The sequence below is a fragment of the Crassostrea angulata genome, chromosome 5 (assembly GCF_025612915.1).
Source record: "Crassostrea angulata isolate pt1a10 chromosome 5, ASM2561291v2, whole genome shotgun sequence".
In the NCBI taxonomy this organism is placed as follows: Eukaryota; Metazoa; Mollusca; class Bivalvia; order Ostreida; family Ostreidae; genus Magallana; species Magallana angulata.
In genome coordinates, this window is record NC_069115.1 from 10882114 (window position 1) to 10897684 (window position 15571).

At 30.7% G+C, this 15571-nt stretch overlaps 1 long non-coding RNA gene across 1 annotated transcript; it reads right to left on the bottom strand.

Annotated features, from left to right (window-relative positions):
* Positions 1 to 9557: 9557 nt before the first annotated feature.
* Positions 9558 to 14355, bottom strand: LOC128185032 (uncharacterized). The gene is made up of 2 exons (XR_008243806.1): positions 13804 to 14355; positions 9558 to 9822 (listed from the first exon to the last, which is right to left on the bottom strand). It is a non-coding gene; the product is annotated as an uncharacterized LOC128185032 (long non-coding RNA).
* Positions 14356 to 15571: the final 1216 nt, after the last annotated feature.

Genomic DNA, 15571 nt, shown 5'->3' on the forward strand with positions numbered 1-15571 from the left:
TATTAACCAATTTTGATTTTATATATCTTCATTTCTAAAATTAAACACGTTACAATTCCCCAAATTTTTGTACAATTTGTAAGGATTTTTTTTAATACAACTAATCAGAATATGTCAGCCAACTAATATAAAACGGTTTCAGTAAATTAAGGTTTTTGTGGTACAAATCGAAATTGGAATGTTGTCTTTACATATCAATAAAATATATACTTTGTTAACGATTCAAACAACTTGACTTTCTCAACTTATTAACTATTTTTTCCAAGGGAAAAATCCGGTTATTGAATTGGTGAAAATGGCGGGCGGGCGGCTGCCAAAAGGGTACCCTTATTGTACGAATAACTCCTCCTACAGTTTTGAAGATAGGAAATGGAAGTTTTGCAAATCAGTTGTACATATATCAGAGGTGTGCATATTGCTAAGATTTTGATTTCTGATAATTTATGAAAAGAATTCCAGCTTTTGAACTTAGTCATTTTTTGGCAAAATATTGAATTTAGGGTACCCTCATTGTACGGATAACTCCTCCTAAAGTTTTCAAGATAGGAAGTTGTTCTTTTGCAAATCAGTTGTACATATATTAGAGGTGTGCATATTGCTAGAATTTAGATTTCTGATAATTTATGAAAAAAATACCATTTTTTAAACTTAGTCATTTTTTGGCAAAATACTGCATATGGGATACTTCATTTCACTTGATACAATATGTAGTGTTTATCAATTCAGGGATGGCATGGATACAGTTCACATAAAAGAAGACCCGGTTTGCTGTCACATTGACAGCTTTTCACTTGTTTACATATTCTATAATGGCTGTCATGTGATAAACAGCAGTCATGTGTTCAACGTTTTGTCTCTTCTCAAGTACGCTTTTTTCAAAGGAATTTTTTTTTATGTTGAAAAGATTTTGTCGCAATTTTCATAATTTTCTTTAAATAAATCAGTCGATAATACCCTAAATGCAGTTTTTAGTGTTTAAAGATGTTTGATCGTGATGACTTTTTAATATTTCATGATTTTATCGAACTGTAGTTAGCAATTACTATTATTATACTTTCATCTTAAATACTGAAATCTGATTGGTTTAGACGCAGTTGGTAATCCGTTCTATTACCCTTAGCGTTAGCAACACGCTTGGCAACGGGTAACACAACGAATTGTTACATACGCGTAAATTATGCGCGTACGGTTTGCCGTAGGATTCACTTCTTTTCTATATAAAAGCAGTAAAATTTTCTTTAAAAATAAGACATTCAGTATAATAAAATAAATAGGGTCTGTTTGGGAGGGTAACTGTTGAATTTGACACCCCTCGAAAACCATTGTCAACCTCCGCTTCGCGTCGGTTGACAATGGTTTTCTCGGGGTGTCAATTTCAACAGTTACCCTCCCAAATAGGCACTATCTATATATTGTAACCCTTTGTTCCTTACAGGTTAAGAGGCACTTCAGTTTTTTACTTTGACATTGAAATTAAATAATCGTATCTGTTTTGTTAAGATTTAATGACAAATGTTACTTATTTAATTGTAAGAAATTTTAATACAATTATGTTACAGATGTACATGTAATTAATGTAATGAAATTAACTGTTTCAGCTTTGTTGACCTATTTCTAATTATAAACGGCCAAGAAAATCCATTGTTATGCAAATACTAAAAACGGTAAAAAAAATTCCCGGGACATATCAAACCGTACATAAAAATGTCTTCAATTTTAATTTGAATTTAATTGAAACGATAAATATCAAATGTCGGGCAGATTTTAAAAGTTAAATATAATTTGCTATTTTAGGCAATATTGGCTTTATTCAAAACTATATTAATATATTTATTGTTATAAAAATCGCTAATTATCATTTTTGAATGCAAACTTATTTCTGTAACAAATTTATTGTTTTTAGCTTATATGAGATGTGGAAAATGATTATTGAATGTATAACCCTTTTAGCCTTTAATAGCCTTTTTATCGATTTATTTTCAATCAACCTATTTTGCTTTTACATTTTACATAACATTTCAAATATTCCGTCCCCCCCCCCATTTCCCCCAAAAAGGTGAGATACCTGTTTTGGATTGAGCAACCTTATAAATGACCATTGCTTATTGCAGTCACCTATCTCATAACGGAGGCAAAAATTAGTTAAATTGTTCTATATTTTATACGAGTTACGCTTATGAGTTTTGCAAAACACGATAAAAGGATAAAATTTATATATTATGGTGATAGTTATGACATCTCATGGGTTTATTCAAATTACTAAACAAAAATTGTGATAAATCAATTAGGAGTAATTTATAACGATAGCAGTGCAATTATTTATCTCTAAGTTAAAACAGGTGTCGTCAAAACAATTTCAGGAAGTCGTTAATTGTGAAATGAGATTAGATAGTAGACGTGCTTACGTGTTTTCATCGGATGTGTTTCAGTCCATCTGCCTATTTGAATTTCCGCCTTCATTTTAAAAGTTTGTTCAACCAAATTGTTTTTATATGTAAAAAATGAATTGCATTTCATGATTGAATGGGCGGACTTTGTTTTATTTAATTTACAACACCTGTGTTTTGAAAACTTATTTTTAAAATGAATTTTTTAGTAAATTTTTACATCTTTTACGCACCTGTTCTCAATTATATCTTTTTTCTTTACGTTAAAGATTTGTGGCTTTCTGCAATATAGTATAATTATGGAATATCAGACGGACTCATAACACTGTCTTTTGTGTAATTATATTACAAATCAGTTTATTAACGACATTGATGTCATCTCAAATTTTTGTTATTGTTATTTATTTTAAATAAAATGTCCTTCGTGTTACATATAATGTTTTCTTATTCGTTCTAACTAATTGAATCTGGTCGATACTATAATAGCACATTCTCTTTCGCAAATCATACCCAGTGTATCCAGTTTTAAATACTTGTTTAAGTACTTCAATCACAAGTAATTTAGACTTAATTTTGTTTTGCCACAGGAATATAAGCTTGATTTATACGTTTGAATACGTATCTAAGCAATGTCCCCTGCAAAAGGGAAATATGAATCGGTATAATTATTACATATAATATTATTTTAAACATATTCCTGACTCAATATTGTCTCCATATAGAGTTTTTTTTTTATAATGATCAATTTTAAAGTTGACCATTCACAAAATTCTACTGCAAATCTTGAAATTTTAATTTGATTCAGTCCTATATTAGCTGCAATTATGAGGCCCTCTCCCGATTTTTTTTTTTTGGGAGAGGGCTATAACTCCATAGGATCTCCGTAATGGTGCAAAAGTGGGAGTGATTCACTCTCGCAGCGATTTCGTCTCAAATCATACATAAATGGCAATAACATTTGCATTTCTTACCAAAACTCAAACATTGTAGATGTCTATGGCATTAATTAATCCAAAAATATCAAGTATAGTCCATATATCGGTTATTTTTCGTGTGTGTCAACAACACAAGTTGAATTTGTCCGCAATGTTTACTGACCTTGACCGGTTTTATTTTGAGACAGCCAATGAGAATTCAGGAGCGGATCTTGAACTGAATATAGGAATTCCCCTATTTTAAACATAATTAACGCGGTAAATATGAATTTTCCATTATATACCATTTCCTGTAACGATGTTTAAGTGATAGAACGAGGTAAGATTGATTATTTACACTGTCATTCACGTTATCAAGCCAATCAAAACTCCAAGCGTAAATCCCATACAATCACGCGAGAACTGTTATGGCTGCTGAAAAAAACGACTGGTAAACATGCTTATGTGTTTTATCTGGTTTTGATTTATATACGGTTAGTTTGTTCAACCTGAATTAAGAAATCATTTTATCTAAAGGAAGTCAAATATTAAATCGAAATTTTTAAACCAAAGTCAGTCGCATTTAAAAAAATATTTTGCACCATTACGGAAATCCTGTGGATTTGTAGCCCTCTCCAGTAAACATCAGATATAAAAAATCGGAGAGAGCTACATTATTGCAGCTAGTTTTATATCAATGCATATTTCAGTCCACCTGTCTATTTAAAAAATGAAAGATTAATAATCAATAACTCGGATTAACTTTTTGATTGTTATACTAGTAATAGACAGAAAATAAATAGCACTACTACACATATCATACACAATTAACAACGTACACTTCGGGTGAGTTTATCATGTGTATCAGACATATTACTTGGATTGGACTTTAGTTAATAATTTACTCATTTAGTCATGCATATCCCAAAATTAGAACTAATGAACAATATAATTTTTCAAGAATTTGAGTACATTCTTGTATCTTGTTAATAAAAATAGCAAAACAGGCATCATAAAATAAAGTCATATACGCCATCGGTAAAATTTGGTTACTAAGTTTTCACACAAAAAGCATAATTTGATTACTGTGCATTTGAATGTGCATTGAAGGAAACTGGGGTAAATGGGACACTTTTTGATGAAATTCGAAACTACTCAAAAATGATGTATGAACTGTCATATTTCTTAAATGCATTTAACTGTTCTGCATTTGTCCTAGATAGCGGTAGAACAGTTTTGTTTTGTTTTCAAAGGATATAAACAAAACAAAGAAAATTATTTTTGGTTATTATATGTTCGGGTAACTAGGATATATAATTTTTAACATTTTAACAAATTTTTCAATTGAAAAAACATTAAGTTCATTAAACAGTTTTATCAGCATCACATTTGAATGCATCAACCCCTTTTCAAAAAACAATCTGTGCAAGACTCATAAAACTATCTTTTACATTCCATGTCAGAGAATTAACCCAGTCCTCGTCGTGAGACACATCATCATAGTAATATCCATGCGTGAGTTAAAAAAATCTGCTTCCTTTGCCGCCTCTGTTTTTTCCTTTCTCTTTTTTGTACTTTTCCAGCTTTTCTGATTTCCTTTACTTTTTATTCAGTTTCTTTATGGCTTGCAATTTCTTCCGATTTTTCTTCTCAATTATTCTTATTCGCTTTCTTTGTCCTCGTTTCCTTAATTATTTCATCTGCTTTGAGACAACATGCTTCTGTGATTCTTCGATTTTTTGATAGCATGTCACTCCTTTCCAAAAAACGAAGTTTTGAAGACTAGAAAGAACAATGCCTGGGGGCATGGAGATGTGCAATCAGCAGAAGTAGGCGTCAGATCTGATTCAGTTTCATTATCAAAAACGGTGTGTTCATGATTAGATGGCTTAGTTTCTTTAGGCTTACAGACGCCCTTTTGACTTGGTAAATGAGAAACTACGCATGATCGAAACACATCTTAAGATATTATTTAGGGTTTGAACAGAAAATTTACTGTGGAACGAAAGGCGCTAGCAGCATTAAGCATCGTGCAAGTTTTATGATAGGCTGTAGTAAAAAGTTCACAAAAGTCGTATTTTGTTACTATCCGCCATGGATTTTCTTTCAAAGACTCCAAGCAGTCTTTCTTATACTTTGCCTTTAGTAGTTTAAACATGCACTTGTCCAGAGGCTGAAATTCACTGGTTGTATAGGTTGGTAGGCAGAGAATCCTAATCCCGTTTTCCTTGTCCATCTGAATTATTTCCAAGCTGATATGAGATGAGTGCCTATCCATTACGTGTATCAGTAAAACTAGTCAATGTGAAGAGAGATATTTCTTACAAAAATTGCTCAAAAAGCTATCTGTTTATGAATGAAGTTTTGCTGGTAGCAAATAGTGCTCTTTGTTGAGCTTTAGCAACTAAACCCCTGTTCAAGCGCTGTCACTTCAAAATAGTCATGGGGGGATGTATGAACCAGATGTATGCTCCAGATACACTCGCACAGATAACTGCAGTGACATTTTCTTTTTCGAACTCTTCCTGTGGATATCTCGGGTTCCACTTAGTACTATGTCTCGCTTAGAGTGTAGACGTTGTTTATTTCAGTCTCATCGAAGTACAAGTACTTAAGCTATAGAGAATGGGCCGTTTTTATGTAGAAAATATCAACAAATTGCTTTTTTCTCGTAATAGTTAAGCACTGCTGGACACTTCTGATTTACATGCACGCTTAAATTTACCAAAATTAGGATACAGTTTAAAAAATTGAGGATTTTTAAATGCCTATAAATAATCTAAATCCGGAAAAATCGAACAGAACCTACTTGAATTGTGTCTATTTATATCAGAGGGAGGAGACATTTAAATCAACATTGCCCTGTTGGTGGATCGATTGGAGCGTTTGCTGAATTATACTTTATGCATTATTTTACGTCTGAAAAAAAAATCGAATAAAGCTTTGAAGTTGCATATTACCATAGTGACCAAACAAACATCCCTGACCATACAAAGATAATGGAAAGCGATTTAAAACGTGTCAATGTTTTACAGTGAGCACATTTGACAAACGTTTACCTGGATAGAACCCACGTGATTGTTTGAAATAATTTATTCCATGCGTGGGTTCAAACATGGGTCAAGCAGGTAATAGCTTTTGCTTGCTATAGGAAAATCCTTGAAATTTTCATACGTTTTTCAGTTTTTAGGTACCAGCCTAATGAAATACAAACTTCTTACTTTCACAGGAGTTTTCTAAATGTATAAAGCGTATTTTGTCTTTTCCACAAGTTTGTACTCGGTTAGGCTGACAGTTAACAACGTCGACATTAACAATGTCGACGCAGGAAGTCCTCAGACCAATCATATCCTGCTTCTTCTTTTGTTTTACTGTGGTTAGTCTAAAAGGTTTATGCCATGGCGAATGCAGTTTTACAAATATTATCAATTGTCAGTCCAAATTCCCAGTTAGTTATTAAAAATGTGACAAATAACTGATTTTTGTCAAGATCATGACACACCCTCAAATCATTAGCATTGTTTTTGTGAAAGCTGCTTGGTCCGATTTTTTTGTAATTACAGTATCAAAATTTTTTCCATACAAATCATTAATCTTAGAAAGTTATGGACTTTCTCCTATTTACACCAGCAGAATCAGTCTCCTTTCAAAGTTAGAAATATTCAAAGTAAATAAAAATAATTTCTCTTTGGGCAAACGAAAAAACAAACCAAAATGAATCACGGGAATGTTTAGAAAAGGAAACCGCTTGGTTTCGTCCCCCGAATGATTGGAGTTATTCAACCCGCATGCTATGCATCGATTGTAAAGAAAGCAGACTTTGGAAATATTAGCGAACAAAACGTACATGTTTATTTGTAATTGTCTGATCATTTCGACCTTTATTTAAAGCGATGTCAGAGTCGTAATACAACCATACCCGTCGCGTAGTCAGGGGTGAAATTTAACATGAGGCGAATTAACGCGGTACCTTTTAATGTCGTTTGTTTTGTTAGAAAATTTTGTACGTATTTTTCTTCATTGAAATTTGGCATAATTGACGGGTAAAACTACTGCAATGTCTTTTATTTTACATATACTAAGCATAGCCATCGTTTAAAAGCGTGCATAAAATTTGATATAAAATCGGACCAAGCAGCTTGAAGTAAAAACTTCCAGTGTTCCTGCATAAAATATATGGCCCGAAGACGAATTTCCACAGACAAGAAGGACGGACGAACAGAAGGACGGACGGACGGACATGAAGATTCTTGTATATCCCCCAAAACGTTCTTTGCGGGGGGTATAAAATAATTGATACAAACATTTCTCCTCCGATCACTTAAAAAAATCCTAGTTTTACAGATACAGCATTTTAAATGTAAAATGTCTGTAGGTGCTGGCACGATAAAGGACCCATCACTGATAAATAGGCGTTTCTTTAAATAGAAACAATAGTTTAAAATTAATTCCTGATTCAAGGATTTACTTTAAAACAAATCTAAATAACAATTTAATAAATTTATTCCTCCGAACCTCTGAATTTTGCAAGAAAAAAGAAAACATGTTATTTTTAATTTTTACTGTACAGTTGTTCAATGCGTGGTAAGTAAACTCATTACTATTTTTAATTTGCTTTATTTTATATGTTATAAGCAGATCCACTAATTTTGAAAAAAAAATTGAAGAAACGGAAAACCTGTAAATTTTAAAACAAGATTTATTTATATTTGGACTATAATTGATGCGTGATCAATAAGAAAATTCCAAGAGTGTCGGATGCAGGATGTAATCACCTCATACACATGTAATAAGTATTCAAATATATGATACATTGTATTAAAAAAACCAGATACACCCTGACCAATATTAAACTTATATATATATATATATATATATATATATATATATATATATATATATATATATATATATATATATATATATATATATATATAACTACAGAATTGTATATTTGGCATGATAACACTAAATGTACATATATTTTATTTTTAATTTTTTTTATTATTTTTTTTTTTACATTTCTTTCGCTTATTTTAATTTATAGTGATATATTTCTACTGACTTTTTATTTTTGCATTCAAATGATACAATTGGAACGTTTCTGTATGACAATTTTGGTTCAGCTCTGTATTTTTTTTTTACAGTACAAGATGTGTATAGGATAACTGCACTTAGCCGGGTTTTGGGCCCTTTTCGGTTGCTTCTGTTGCGTTTATTTCTTAACCTAATATCACTTTTGTTAAATTTTTTGAAGAGTCTAGTCAATTTCCAACATCAGTTAAGATTTTAGACTGTGATACAATAAGCTCCTTCTAAGTTTTTCTCCTTACAACTTTCGAAAAAAGGAGAATTTTCACTTATCTGCCCTTGATCAAACATAAGAGTGATATTAATATGCATGAGAGGCGGAGCTGACATTTATGATTATCGGGATGGTACTAAAATTAGACAAGCATGAATAACAATGCCATGTATAAAATCTATGTTATCACTCTTTCACCACAACCCTATCTATTCTATATGGTACAAATATACTTTTTACTATGGTTTCAACAATAAGACCATACGTATGTAAGTACAGAAGACTTTAAATCAATGCTTGACAACTTAACGTGTTCGAAAACATTGTCGTAGTCAGCATATAAAATGCTACTTTACACGTCACGTGATAGAATTTTGTTTTCACAGTTACATGAGGTGGGAAATCACGTGGTTATATTATAATATTTAACATCCATCAGCCCTTTGTTACAACAGGGAAAGCAAAAGTAAGAAGAAGCAGTTTTTTCATTTAAACCATGAGCGCCTGTCGGTCTATTAATCTCCGTTTGACATAACTTTGATAATGCAAATATACAACTACTGTTAAATTGAGAACAATAGACAAAAATTCGCTGACTATGTATGAAGTCAATATAAAAGTTGGCGTCCTCATTGTCGTATGGAGATGGAAGGAATCCTGATGACCCCTCGCCGATGAAAATAAATTCGTACTTGGTAATAACAATTTTTTTAACGCAATGACTTAAAGTTGCAGTTTAGATGTTGACCATTTCTGCAATTATAAGAAAAAATCTTCTTTTTAAAGTTTATTTTCTAGCAAATGTCGCATGTCTTGAAATGCAGTAATCCTTTTCTACAATATGAATTGTTTTATCGTAGTTATAGAGAGCTTGGTGGTTATGTGCATTTCGAGGCTAATTTAGCATTTTAAAGAGCTCTTTATATCAATGAAATAAAAAACCCGAAATACATATAATATTTTTTATTTTTTCTTGTAAAACTTAACATATTCAAAACAAAGAACAAATAGTCACCGTCTCAAGCTATAACATTTATAAAATGTGTCGAACAAATAACCGGCTGATTCATACAATTCTGTCTTTGAAATTAATGATATCACTTTGCTAAATGGCAATATCTGTTGAAATCACTGGGAAAGCAAGCTTTGAAACAGCATTCACAGACTAAATCATCCATTGTCAATGGTTGTCTTGCATGGATGGCAGAAAAATCACCTGGGAAAAAAAAGAAAATAACGATATAAAAATTATCATCTCTATACTCATACTAAAAATATCCTTCAATTTAAAGAGTGTTTATCGAGCCTTCTGCTAAAAAGTTGCAAATTAGAATTCAGTACTGTAAATAGAAAAACAGCATACATGTATATGAAGAAGGTTCACTCGACACCCCCTCGACTGATTCGTACTTTATTGACGGAATCAACCGAGGCTTGCCGTAAGAAGGAAGGTTAACTATAGTCAATGTAGTCGCACTTCCGTAATAATTAAAGCACGGAATTCTAATGAAAAAGCTCTAGGCATGGTAACCTCCAAAAGTATGAATTATGGCAAAATTTAACAAAGTTAATTTTCTTTTATTTTAGGTGTTAAATTGAAAATGGATACTGCTGCTTTGTACGTTTTAAAGGCCAGTTTGAAAGTTGAAGGAATGCATAACAATTAATTTTAGCTGTTTGGAATGAAATATTGCTTTGTAAGTGGCAATGTGAAGGCGATCGGGTTTCTTCAGAAATAGTGAAAAAATACCCATTTATGTGTATTACATATACGTATAATCTTACTCTTAATCGAACAATTATAATGATATACTTTTATCAAGATTCATTTCAAACGCAGAAAGGATAACACATTTTGGGTTTAATTGATTTATTTATATTTTTTTCATACATCGATTTATATCTATTTTGTCTATGGTATAAATAGCAAAGTAACAAAAAACCATTTAAATTTACAAGCCATTCATAATTAATAGTAAAAATCAAAGATTTGAATTTTAATAAATATGAAAGTAATTTTTAATCCCTTTTTTGAGATGAAGAATATACCAAGCGGCTTTTAAACTTTATTCACTTGGAAAATAGAAACTATAGATATGGGAAAATAAAGGACGTGCGTTTTCTTAGGAAACATCACCTTCCATTGGAGTTGTTTACATAAATGACTCTTAAATGAAATATGACATATAGGAGAAAGGCAACGTAAGGAACAACAGCAGTGTCAGTCGTGAGCTATTGCTTGTTACAATTACTTATCTTGAATAAGAACTTCATAACATCTAAATTTAACAATGTGGTTCATTAACGGTGACACTTATACACTTTTGGTAAGAAACTGATGATGGTGAAACGTTTCGGTAGGCAGAACAAACAGTTGAGACTAAATCAAGATGACCTTGTCCAGTACAATGTAAACATTTAGATATATATAGAATTCAACTGAAGAAATCGACTATAACACACGGGTCATTTTTATCCCTCAAGTTGTCTTAATTTATTAACAGCATATTTTCCATTTAAAAAAAATAGCTCTATTAAACAACGTTGTATTTATCTAAAAACAAATCAAAGAACGAATGATATAGCTTGCTCATGTGTAATGGTTTTTAGAAGACATTAAATGACAAGCCTAAGAAATGTTAGACAAATACATCAACAATTTCACTTTTAGAAATATAATATCGTTTATATCGACACACTTTAAGCTAGGATACAGGACGGATAAAACAAAACTCTTGGTCTTTATAAATCTGATATCTTTTTAACAAAATACAATATTAGATGGCAATATATTATTCGCATGAGTTTTTTAAAGGCCCCTTTTCCGTCAAAGTATTAACTAGGCCTGGCCTAATAGAGGGCTCTTCCATAAAGGTGTATTGATTAGAATTTAAATAAGACGTATTCTACCTATTTTAAGTCAAGGCCATCTAATAAACTACGAAGTGTATCATTAATCATTTCAAGTAATAAACATTGTCGCTGTAATAAATTGTGGGTCATGTCATAAACATTGTAATTCGTAGTCTACACGAAACGTTGCGTCTTAATTGTGTCAAAAATACAAGTAGATCAAACATGACTTGTATGTATCATCATCTGAAACTCATATAAAATATGAGAATTGAATATTAAAATATGCCTTCGTCTGCATTTTTTTTTTGCATTGATTATATAAGCAGTATAAACTCCGATACATAAAAAAAGAATAATGCCTTATCTATTATGCAACTTAATAACTGTTATGAAATATATCTATATATTCGAAAGAAAGAATATAATCGGAAATGTGAATTTATGTATTGTTACTGTTACTCAAAGTATAACAGTTAACAAAAAGTCACCTCAGCAAGTTTAGCTTTTTAAACTGGCTATTATTGCGAACTAACTTGCAATATATTGTTATTTTCTCTTTGGGACGTGTAGTTAACTGTAGTTGGTCTTTAATATAAAACATGCAGAACGTGGTTTTATTTTCATATATTTTTAAAGAGTTATAAGTAATTTAACATTTGAAACATGTAATATACTATTTTACTTTATTTGTTTTCGTTGATTTAATGTATTTTGATACATATTTTGGTCCGATTCTTAAATTCGTTATCAGTATTCATGCTCTGTAACTAAACGTCTTCTTAAGAGTAAAATGATCGTTAATTAAAAAAATAATTTAGACGTTTTTGAATGATATATCGTTAATAATCGTCCCCTGATTGAGAAGAGGGTCCTTTAAGAAGTGCAACGAAAATTTTCAAGTTTCATCCTAGGATTCAAATGTGAAAAAAGTGGGAACAGGTTGTTAATAGCACATTTGCTCTACTCAATTGGCAGTATTTGAACATTTTGAGTCATCATAAGTTAATGACCATTGATCAGTAAAAAATACGATTTTTAAAGTTCATTGCCGTAATTCTATGTATACAGTCTTCTCTTGAATTCAAGATATAGGAGACACATTTTTAATGAAAGAATACGACGATATATGCATGATTAATTTCGAAAGTTTATTTTGTCTAACGCGATGCTGTTTTAAATTGATGTTTCTATTTGTTTTTACACTAAAAAAGAAAGTAATTAAGTGATTAATTTTGCAGAAATCGAGTATAACTAAAAGGTAATTATGTATAAATATGTAGCATGTAAGTTGCACATAAAAAACGGTCCACAAAACAGTTTAAAAACCCGTATAGCAGAAGGGAGGTAGACAAGATAAGAATATAGTCTGGGTATATAAATATCGATTTATGATCATATATCATGGTTGTAAAATTAAAAAGTTTCAATTTAATGGAAAGCCATTGAAGTCTCTTTCTTTCTATTGATTTAAATGTTACACTTGCTTAAGCAAAATATCTAAACGGTGAAAAAAAGGAATTTGCCATTTTTAACTATATGTTTTCATTTTGGAAAAGAATAATAACCCAAATAATAATCAATCAAAATGACATGGTTTTTATTTAGAAGGCTATATTTTTCTATTTCATAATTGTCTTCTGTATTTTTATATAGTTATAGAAAACAAAATTTTAGAAGTTGAATTTAGATTTGAAGACATTAAGGAATTACCAGTATTGAATAATCTTAAAAAAAAAATGCAGGGTGTAAAACATTCAATGAATAATTTACAAAGATTAATTTCCATATATATTAACGAATAACTGTTTTCATCCTTTACGGTTTTAAAGACAAATATTCTAAATTTAATCCATTGCATATTTCTTTTTTATCAAAGCGCGTATTTATAAATCAAATACATCATTTAATATTGAAAAGAGTTAAACGATCGTGTAAAACGGAGAATGAAAATTCAGCAATTTATTTATTTATTTTAACATTACATTATGAACACAATTCCAGCAATCACATAAGATGAAGTTCAAATAAAAGTAACAGTTGGTGATTTCCTTTTAACTTCAGAGGTTTTTAAACATTTTTAAAAATTCATTTACAAAAATTGTAAACACTAACAAAAACATATGAATTGCAAAAGAGAACTGCCCATCAAGAAAAAAACTTGATCGTTGCATTAGACATTTCAAGAAACAAACATTTTGAAGTTAAACAATTCACCTTTAAACTGAAACGGGTTAAAATAATTCAAATTATGTGACATATATGCATAAAAGGAGAAAAGTATCTTTCTGTTCCAATTGTTTTAATTCTGTTATTTGAAAATAAACATGTATTAAGAACTTACGTAGGCTGAAAACATCCAACATACTTGGTAGCCGGCACATTATATGCAAAATATCATGCATCTGACTTCTGCATTCCGATATAATGCTCAAAGAGTTCATAAAAACAGAGTCTTCACACGAAAATCCATGCTGAACACAAATTAAAAGAAAGACACAGGACAACACATGCTGTCGAGATGATTTGTCAGAGAACATTGTGAACCAAGAACTGCTAAACAAATCTTGTAGAATACTTATACGACGCTAGACTACCTATGCCCTGCCCACAAACTAAGAAGCGATTCAATGGACCATGCACACGCCCGCACTTACTTTCTCGCTCTTATTTAATCATTTAATCTATTTTTTATTGATTTTTCATATTTTTCATGTTTTTAAAAAAGAGTTATTGATTGCCAATTGTTAATTAAAACTAATTATGACACAATACACAGGAAACGATGCCTTCCTTTGATATGGAAAATCTTGTATTTGTTTTTGTCTTCAAACCAAACAAACAATATATATTTAGAGATATTCCTATACAAAGAGTTTTCAGCAGTGTGTCCATGGATAAGAATACATCTTTAAGTAAACGTGAATATTTCAACTTGTTTTGTCAAACGTAACCAGACTTATCAAAATAGGGGTTAGAGGTCTAAAACAGTTACAAAACAAACCTACCACAACAAACGATGTTTATCAGTTTTCAAATGAAGCATACTATGGAATGCAAAATATTCTGTAAACAAGTTACATGATTTATTTTGGTTGTTTCTGAAAAAAAGAAAACAGACTGGCAGAGGACCGGTCAGACTAAGGGTCGATTTCCGTCTCGGGAATAGAATTCTAGATAACAGGATATTAAGAAAACGATATATTTCTTCTATGAGGAAAACCACAAGTTTGTTTTTGTCTCGAGACAAAACAAACAACACATATATACAACTATACAGAGCAGTGATCTCCAAATGCGTACAAGTTTGATAGATATATAATCGAAATACAAAAACTCAATGAGAAACGAATATCATTAATCTATAGACTCCATGTCTCCGAACAACGAAATTATGGTAACATTTTAATAATCAAAACTGCACACAATGTTATAATTGAACATTGATTCATGATATTTTTGACCAAACACCCTTTAATTTGCAACTAATAAAAGTAATAATGATTTACATAGTCGTTCGATTGAGGGTATTTAAAAATACAATAGCAATAATTGTCCAATTTAGATTGGTTTCAGGTGAAATGTAAAAACAAAAAAGTTGCATTTAAATGATTCTTGAAAAAAATGTGACTTTTAAAAAAAGAAATTGTCGGATCTATTTTTATCGTGATTTCAAAACTAGTTAAATTGATTGAGAAAACCATTTTGTTCATTAATTTGTTAGCAGCGTGTGATTACTATGATATATCTACTATACCTTATATTTCAGAGACAGTTATTACTGAGGTCAGAGTTTAATCAGTCATGACTGTACGTGTAGCAATGAAATATTGTCTTTCAACACTTAATGACAATTAAGATGTCAAAACTAATAGCAAAGAATCTAATTTATTAGGAATCAAATTATTTCTATCACGATTTGATCAAATGTGACAACAGTTTTAATAACGAAATCGTTGATAAGAGTTTTATGCAGAAAAAAGTTGGTAATAAATAATCTTATAAAGTATATTGGTAAGCCAATAAAATTTAATAAAATATTCAGTATAACGTTAAATAAATTATCAAAAGGAGGAAAAAGTCTGAACCTTCTCAAAAGCTTTTACGTGTAG